The sequence below is a fragment of the Coenobita brevimanus genome, chromosome 6 (assembly GCF_032717465.1).
Source record: "Coenobita brevimanus isolate Jiangsu-jjx chromosome 6, ASM3271746v2, whole genome shotgun sequence".
Taxonomy (NCBI): Eukaryota; Metazoa; Arthropoda; class Malacostraca; order Decapoda; family Coenobitidae; genus Coenobita; species Coenobita brevimanus.
The window spans coordinates 7162332-7171133 of record NC_136959.1 but is presented as its reverse complement, the minus strand read 5'-3'; positions in this window follow the sequence as shown (position 1 = coordinate 7171133).

The window sequence follows — 8802 nt, the reverse complement described above, 5'->3', positions numbered from 1 at the left end:
TTTACAAATATGAGAAAAGAAAGGAGAGAGAGAGAGAGAGAGAGAGAAAGAGAGAGAAAGGGGAGGGGGCAGCACTACAGCAAGGGAGTGGATGATGGACGGTCGCACCTACCACCAGCTTATTATTTGGCATTTTTATTGACTTGCACTTCATCTTGCACCTTTCTGCCTACCTACCTCCGGGTGTCACTACCTACCGACCTCCCTACCTTCCATCCTAACTGCCTCCCTAATTACCTCCCTCTCTACCTACCTACCTACGCATCTCCCTACATGCCTATATCCCTACCTACCTTTATCCTACCTATCTCTCCTCCAACCTAACTACCCACCTATCTGCCCACCAGCCTGACTACCTACCTCCCTTCTTTCCTATCTACTCATCCTACCTCCCTGACAACCTTCCTATCTACCTCCCTTCCTGTTTAATTGCCTACCTATTTACATTCCCTCCTACCTATCTACCTACATCTCTGCCTACCTCTGTCTAGCGAGCTGCATACCTACGTCCTAGCGTGCCTACCTCACGGTTTATCTAACTACCTACTGTACCTACCTCCCTGCCTAGTTACCTCCCCACCTGCCTCCTTACCTGCTTCCCTACCTACGTGTCTGCCTAGCTCATTGCCTACTTCCTTCCCTGCCTACCTATAGCAACCCATGAGGTACCGTCACAGAACTGTATATAAAATTTTTGGCAGTTTGTTATATCCAGTGGGCTGCATGAAAATTGCGATACGGGCATAAATTACAGTATTCTGAGCGTCCTCTCCAACACCCATACTCTTGTTTAAAAAAAAAAAGCTTTATGATACTGGCCTGATTTTGTCAGTGCGACCTTGGGGTTGTCCTGACACTGGCGACCACTAGGACGAGGGCACACTGTTAGCATGAGAAGATTCGTTTGGCAATCTCAATTATCAAAACAGGTTTATTAATGCGGCCTTCACTACACGAAAGAACTGACGGACGGAAGAATGGACGGTTGGAAAGAGAGAAAACCTCATGTGGTCCAGTCATACAGGACCCTTGGCCTCGTCTTCATGAATCTACCAGTGCTGGTAACAAATTGCGAGAGTGGAATATTTTCGTTTGGGATGATAATAAACTTGAGGGGAGCGTCAGCGCAGAGTGATGGGGATATAATGGCCGTCAGGGAAACAAAGTGGTGTGGAAGACTGTTAGAGTGATTGGCGCGGCGGTGAGAGGGTGTGTAATGGTGCGTGTGTGTGCTGGGTGAAACAAATGGATGTGTTTGTGTACAATATGTCCGTCTGTGTGGGCTTGTGATGCTGGTCTCTTTATGATCCAGGAAGCCATTTATCCAGTTCGGCTTAAGACTTTTGACATCTCCACGTGAACCGCGAAACTTTACTCTTACTTCCAAAATTATTGTCATCGCTTGGAAGTTGCTCCTTCATTGGTGAGGCCAACTCTCACCACTTGGAGGTGGGTGGGGACGGAGAATTACAGGTTCAGATTTCATTGTATACATCCATACTGCTGAAGAATATGTAAGTTTTAGATGGTCAACAGATGCCAATACATAAGGGATATTTAAAGCAGCCTCGGAAGATATACTTGCAAATAAAATAGCAGACGGGCTGTAAAATAAAAAGATGTGTTGATGAAGTATGTTTTTAGACTGATTGATGGTCCAAATAAAATGAGAACTTGAGTGATTCTCTCTCTCTCTCTCTCTCTCTCTCTCTCTCTCTCTCTCTCAAATTTTTTTTTGATATCTTACTGACAAGCTGTAACTTGAGTCTAAGGGACCCGTATGACAAAAGGTATACTCCAATAGTTATCTGAGGTGTAAGTGAACCCAGAGGAAAAATTCTTTTTCAAGCCCTTTAAAAACTTCATAAGCCAGTGGAATCATGTGACAGTTGTTGCATTACGATGTGCTCTTCTGCTACACATGGGCAAGACTGTAACTTCGAAAATAATGTAACGCATTCTGTTCTTACATATGGCGCCGTGTGTAGTCAAATTATGCCATTATAGTCGCGTCCTTCCAGGCAAACATGTAGTCTCACGTGTGAGAGTACAATGCACTCCCATGTTACACCAGCCTGCACACCCTAATCTTGTAGTTCTGTTGACCCGCCCGTTGGGAACATGTTCGTGAGATTTGCGTCGAGGTGACATACAAGTATGCCAGATGCTGCAGGACTACCCCTCCCTCTCTTGCTAACAGTCACATTCCCACACACATTAGCACAACACCCTGCACCAAGAGGCTGGATATACACATTGCCACCGATAACACTTTCAGTGCATGTTATAAGCTCGGAATTGACATTTCTCATTCCTCACCAAGGTCTCATCAAAGTCAATTTTAAAGAGGATCGGGAAATTAAACTGGGTCTGTTCACTATGAAAAGGACCAATAGAAACACAAAATATAGTCGTGGTCTTGAACCACATTTCACGTTGTTTTGGTTACCGGGGACTTGCGCAATCTTAATAACTGAGGCTATACTCGTATGCCTGTCTGCAGGTACTGAATTTGAAAAAAGGGAAGCCTAGATTAAATGGTCAATATATGGTATGTAATGATTCCTCCTGACCCGTCACCACATACTGTAAACCAACACAAATATTCAAACATACACGAGGTATTTTCTGTAACATTAGCTCTTATGTCTGTTGAACAAGACACAGTGCTGTGGAAATAACTAACGCAAAGCTTATTAGATTCAGCTCATTTATTATCCCAACCCAACTTCTCTCTGCATGTAGCCTATAGAGTGGAAAGTATCCTGAAGCTGGAATGGGAAAGCAAAACAGTATCTAAACTAAGAACGAACTGCCCAACAAAATAAGTCCCACAGTGTTTCTCGGCTTCCTTTCATAGACTTAATGTCCAACGAGAAAACACGTACTGTACCTTGTAAATATTGTTCCAACCCGTGTCATAATTTATGTATCTTCGTCCATACTTAATCCGCCCATTTCTATATCCTACAATCCTAGTGCTGCCTCAGCTTCATTACCACGGTTATTATCTCATTTACCAATCATATTCACCCACCAGTTACTGGGCCTCAGTCTCCTAGCTATGCTGTTCATAGCCATACTGTTAATGCTACCATACCATTAACTAAGATTTTACATTAATACTTTAGCACACGGTCGCATGTCTTCCAGATTATCTGTTCAAATGGGTCTTTCAGAGGTTGATTAGAGTAGGTTACGTTAGAGGTTTTAATCTGATAGGAATTCGAGGCTTCCAGTGTTAGGTTTGGTGGCAATCATAGGTGGTGAAAGTCACAGGCGTATGGGTGCGAAACTCACCAGTTAGGTTAGGTTAACGAGATCGTAGGCAAACAAGCTGCCGCAAGCAACGAGGCAGTTTCCTTAAATACCCTAATATTGGAAAATTTTGCTTATTCTACACACATTGTGTAATATAAAATCAACAAGCAGTTACCCGTGTTGCATGCTGTACTAAAACTACTTTCCTTAAGGATGTGACAATGGAAATGACACGTGGAACTGCCGCGCCTGTGTGCTGCGATTTTACGTACTTATTCTATCCTCTAATTTACAGACTTCCTTACTTTGCATTGTTTACGAATCTCTCCATTTTTATCTTACCCTACACCACATATATTCCTCAGTAATCCCATTTCAACAGTTCTTTCGTGATTGTTGATACTTACGCAGTACTAGTGTTTCGCACTCTTATTACTGTGTGAACACTAACAAACATTCTGGATAGACTTTTTGCAATGCCCGTACCTAATGCTTTGTTGTATATCAAGGACTTTAAATTCTTAGCAGCTTACACCCTTGACCGGCTCTCTTTTCCAATTTCTGAATGGCATAAATTTTGCCCTTTCCACCGTTACTGTGCGAAGACATTTAAGCTTTTCTACCAGTTTGTCTCCATCCCTTCATCAACACATCACTCCATGACTTATTTGCCTTCCCAAGGAACTTGGCATTATTCTAAACAGCATTTGTTGTCTATCTCTAAGCTCATAGGCGTCCACAATACTCTAGCCAGTCTACAAAAACATCATCTACTATTTAAAAAAAAAAAAAAAAAAAACAGCTACAGAGCAATTATGATTTGTATATCGTATTTTAAATAATTCATATTTCACCATTCATCGCCGATTGACTGAGTTCACAGAAGCTTGCATTCATTTTTCTACCATTTTTTTCATTGTTTTTCTGCTTTCTCTTTACTAGTTTAATTATTTTTTTCAGTTCAGTATAGAGGTGCCTTTTTTCATGTTTTATTCCATTTATTTAATTTTCTCTTTTACTGGAAGTTCTAGTCCCACTTCTTTCCATGCTGTCATTTCTCATATGCTGACATACTTAAAATTCTGATTACCAATATTGTATTAGCCAGAATAAAGTTTACTGTTTGTTGTGACTTAGTGTAATTCTCTCAAGCAGTGCATTTTATATTGGTCCTTCTTTCACCGTGCTTCCATCTTTCAGGCTCTCCCTCGCCGCTGCTCATATTTTCTCACTTCCTCCTCCGCTCTCTCTCTCTCTCTCTCTCTCTCTCTCTCTCTCTCCAGGAATGTACTATACTGTAGTTCCTTCAATTGTATCTGTAATATTATCCACCTATCTCTCCTGTCTTTGTCGTTGTTTCACACATGAAAAATAAAAACCAATTCGATTTGGCAAAATTTGTATCATAATTTGCTATTTACCGAAATATGTTTTTCTTTTCTCTTGGGCACACCACTGTTTCGTAAGATATATTTTATTTTTTATCAAATCCTTTCTCATCTAGAGGGGAGAGGATAATTTTTCTATCGTATATCTGCAGGGCTGTGCAAATACGGTGTGCATTTCCTATTCCTGACTTATTTCCCTACTCCTCCGTCACACAAGGAATATATGGGAGAAACAGTGTCTCCAGTGTGGTCATTAACGAAACTACCGTAGTGATAATGGTGCACCCCACAGGCACTGGATGAGATCCAAGTCAGGTTGTCTGCAGGTGTGCACAATCTGAAGTGGTCGGTTAGCGGTAGCTCAATTTAACGCTGCTGGCAGTGAATTACCTCTTGATCTGTTCTGACCTGAGCCATGATACAGTGACTTCATATTACCATTCAGCATTATCACTAGCTTACAGCACCATGGTAAGCGTGATGTTCTCTGTGTTCAACGTTTACTTTTTTTTATTTATCTCTTATTACCTGTTGTTCCTCTCCTACTCCTCCTTTTTGTTAGCCTCTTCTTCTTGTTCAGTAGCTTTACCTCTCCTATCTTTCCTTAGACTTCTTAATTTCAGATCATGTCTTCCTTCTGCCCTACATCTTTTTCGTCCTCCTCCTTCTTCTCCTCCTCAATTTCTTTATTCTTACTTAACTGCTAAGTTTCTTTGAGTTGCTTTTTGGGGTTTAATCTTCTAAACTCTAGAGCCCTCCACCCACGAAATGAACTTAGCTGCCTGCTCCTCCAATATAATACTTGCTTCTTCACCAACTACATTGCACTTACTCTTTATGTCACAAGAGTAAGGTAATATGTGCAGGAAGAAATAGTAAAAGTAACAGCGGCAGACATGACAAATGATGAAATACCCAGGTAATCCCTCAGTCTGCCCCAGGTGAACATATGCACCAATTACCAAGTTCATTAAGGTACGATGGCAATGAGTTGTTTTGATCATAGAGCCACCCCCCCCCCCACACACACACACGTGCTCGAAAATAATTATTATGGCACCAGCTAAAAGCACATGTACCCCCTTCTCTCTCTCTCTCTCTCTCTCTCTCTCTCTCTCTCTCTGTGTGTGTGTGTGTGTGTGTGTGTGTGTGTGTGTGTGTGTGTGTGTGTGTGTGTGGAAATTGATGGTCCATGCATATTGGCCGAATGGGTAAGGTGGTGGGCTTATAGATGAGTTAGTGGGTTGACAGGCACGGTGGGTGAAGTGGGTGGGGAGGGATGAGTGAGCTGCTTGGGCCTGGATTGATGGAGTGGGTGGGCATAGTGGGTGAACAAATGGAGTGCGAGGTATGGGTGAGACAGGTGAAGTTGATGGATGGGATCATGCGTGGGTGTAGTGCATGGGGCGGGTGAGTGGGTCGGCAGGGTAGGGTGGCGTGGGTGAGTAGGCAGAATGGGGTGGGTAGGTGGATGGGGTGGGTTAATGTGCTTTGTTTGTGGGAATTCCTAGAGGACATGGTAGGAGACTGGCTGGGTTAGTGGGCTTTCAGGATGGATGGGTGGGTGTGGTACTTCCTGGAGGACATGGTAGAAGACTGGTTTACTAAACTCTTTGAGTGGTTGTGTAATTTAGTAGGTGGGTGGAAGGGAAAAAATAAGTTCACTGGCCTTCAGGTCCATGGCATAAGTAGATCCATGCTGGAATAGATCGATGTGGGAATTTAGGTCCGTGGGGGATACGTCCATGGCAGAAATGAACCCAAGTGTAAACATTCATCCAACTGGTAGAAAAGATTTTGGAGCAAATAGGCCCATGTGGGGATTCAGTGTTCCCTGATGAGGGAAAAAAAATATTATGTCCGTGGGGAAAACAGGTTCACAGAGGAAGTAAGTAAGGAAAATAGTCCGTGGACAGCATAGTTCATTTAAGGGAAAACAGGAGTATGGACGGAAACTTGGTTCGTGCAGAATAATTTTAAGTGAGATAATAGGTCCGAGAAGGAATGGGTCCATGAGATAAAAAAAAAAAAAACTTCAAAGGGAAAAAATTTCTCCATAGGGAATAATTAGGTCCATGGGAGAAACAGGTCCATGTGAGAAAATAGATTGGTGGAAACATAGGTGTATGAAAGAAAATAGACCATGGCAGAATATAATTTCATGGGAGAAATTAGGTCAAAGAATTATAATACGTCCACTGGGGAAAGTTAGTCCAAAGCCAAAAAGTGAAATAGGTTCATGGAGGAAAATGGGGTCAAGAAGTGAAAATTAGTCCATGAGGTAAACTAGGAAGTTGGGGAGACGACCCCTAGGTGGTGTGGCCAGAAACGGGTTTATATGATAGGTCTTTCAATTTCAGCTGGGTTTACTTATAAATGAAAACCTAACTGCATGTTGAGCATTAAATATTTCTACATTGATTTGTTTTTTCCTTAACTCACAATAGAGTACCAGTATTACTAATGCTGTTCAATTATTATTGTTAATGTTCTTCAAAATTCAGATGCACTTTAACATTCTTATAAAATTCTTACATTAATGTGGTAAATAATGAGTGACCTAAAAACCAAACTGATGTGGAAAAGCAAAGTCAATTACAAATGTTGTGCAAGTGAATTGTGGCGAGTACAATGCAGTGAAAGATTATACCTGACACTGTGTGGGCACATTCACTCCATACCCTGAGATCCACCCATGAGATCACACACACACACACACACACACACACACACACACACACACACACACACTTCAGTAGTGCTTACTATCTAGGGACGACCCGGTTTCTAATGATGTGATGCATATAATGCATACGGACCAGTGCACAAAAACACCTGTGAAACACAATTTTATACGTGGAGACAAAAGGTCCTTCATTATTTAAGTGCAAAGCTACTCTCAAAGCTTCTTTAACTTACATAAGAGTTGTGAACTCGGGTCGCAGAAATATCTATTTTGTTCTTCTTTTTTTCCCCTTTATTTCTTTCATCATTAGATATAATTCTAAAAGTTGAAGTAGTGCACTAGTGCATTACGCGTCAAAATTTTAAATAATAATCACGGATGTTTATGCACACCTTAGGGGAGCATTTGAGCTACTGTACACGTGTTACGGCCTCAAAACTTTCTATAGCACTCAGAGGTCTTCTCAGATATGAATAACTCCATCGATTCGTTTTCCCATATTCCACGTTAGACCAATGGAGGGATAATCAGTTCAGGGTGGAACACAGGACCATGGTGGAAAGTATTTAAACAGAAGAAAACAGACCAATGAGAAAAAAAAAAATGTGTTCAAAAGAAAATAAATCCACAGGGGAAAAAAGGTTCAGGGACGATAATAGCTCCTTGGGGGAAAGTAGGTCCATGAAGTAAATAGATCCATAGGAAAAATACCTGCGTATGGTGAATCTAGGACCATGGGGGAAATAGATCCATTGGGAAAACAGATTCACTGATTCACTGGGAAAACTATTCTATAGGGAAAAATAGGTGTATGGAGAGGAACAGCTCCATGGGTGTAATAGGCTCAAGCAGGAACTCCGGTCCAAGAAGGAAAATATGTCCATTTGGAAAAGTAAGTCCAAAGCCAAGAGGGGAAATAGGCCCATGGAGGAGACTGGGACCATGATGTGAAAATTGGTGCATGGGGTAAAGTGGATGGTTGGGGACTCGAACCCTTGGTGGTGTACCTGGAAACAGGCTTATGTGCTAGTTATTTTATTGGAGGTTAAATTTACTTTGTAAATGAAAAACTAATTCTATGTTGCATACTACATATTTCTATATTGCTGTTTTTTTTTTTTTTTTCACCTTTACTCGAGATAGAGCACCAGTATTGCTAAAGATATTCAATGATTATTGTAATATTCTTTTTAATTCAAATGCTATTTATCAGTTTTATATAATATTTTTTAATGAGATTAGTAGTCTATAACTTAAAGTTGGAACACGTGTGGAAAGACAAGGTCATTGATATGCTGTGCTAGTGAATTGTGTTGACTACAATGGAAGGAAAAATTTAACTTAATACTGTGTGGGGATGTTCACTGCGTATCCTGAGATCCACCCAAGATAAACACAACCCAGAGATGTATGTATGCATATAAACACATATTAGCCCGATTGCTGTGTAGGGATAGCCCAGGTTCC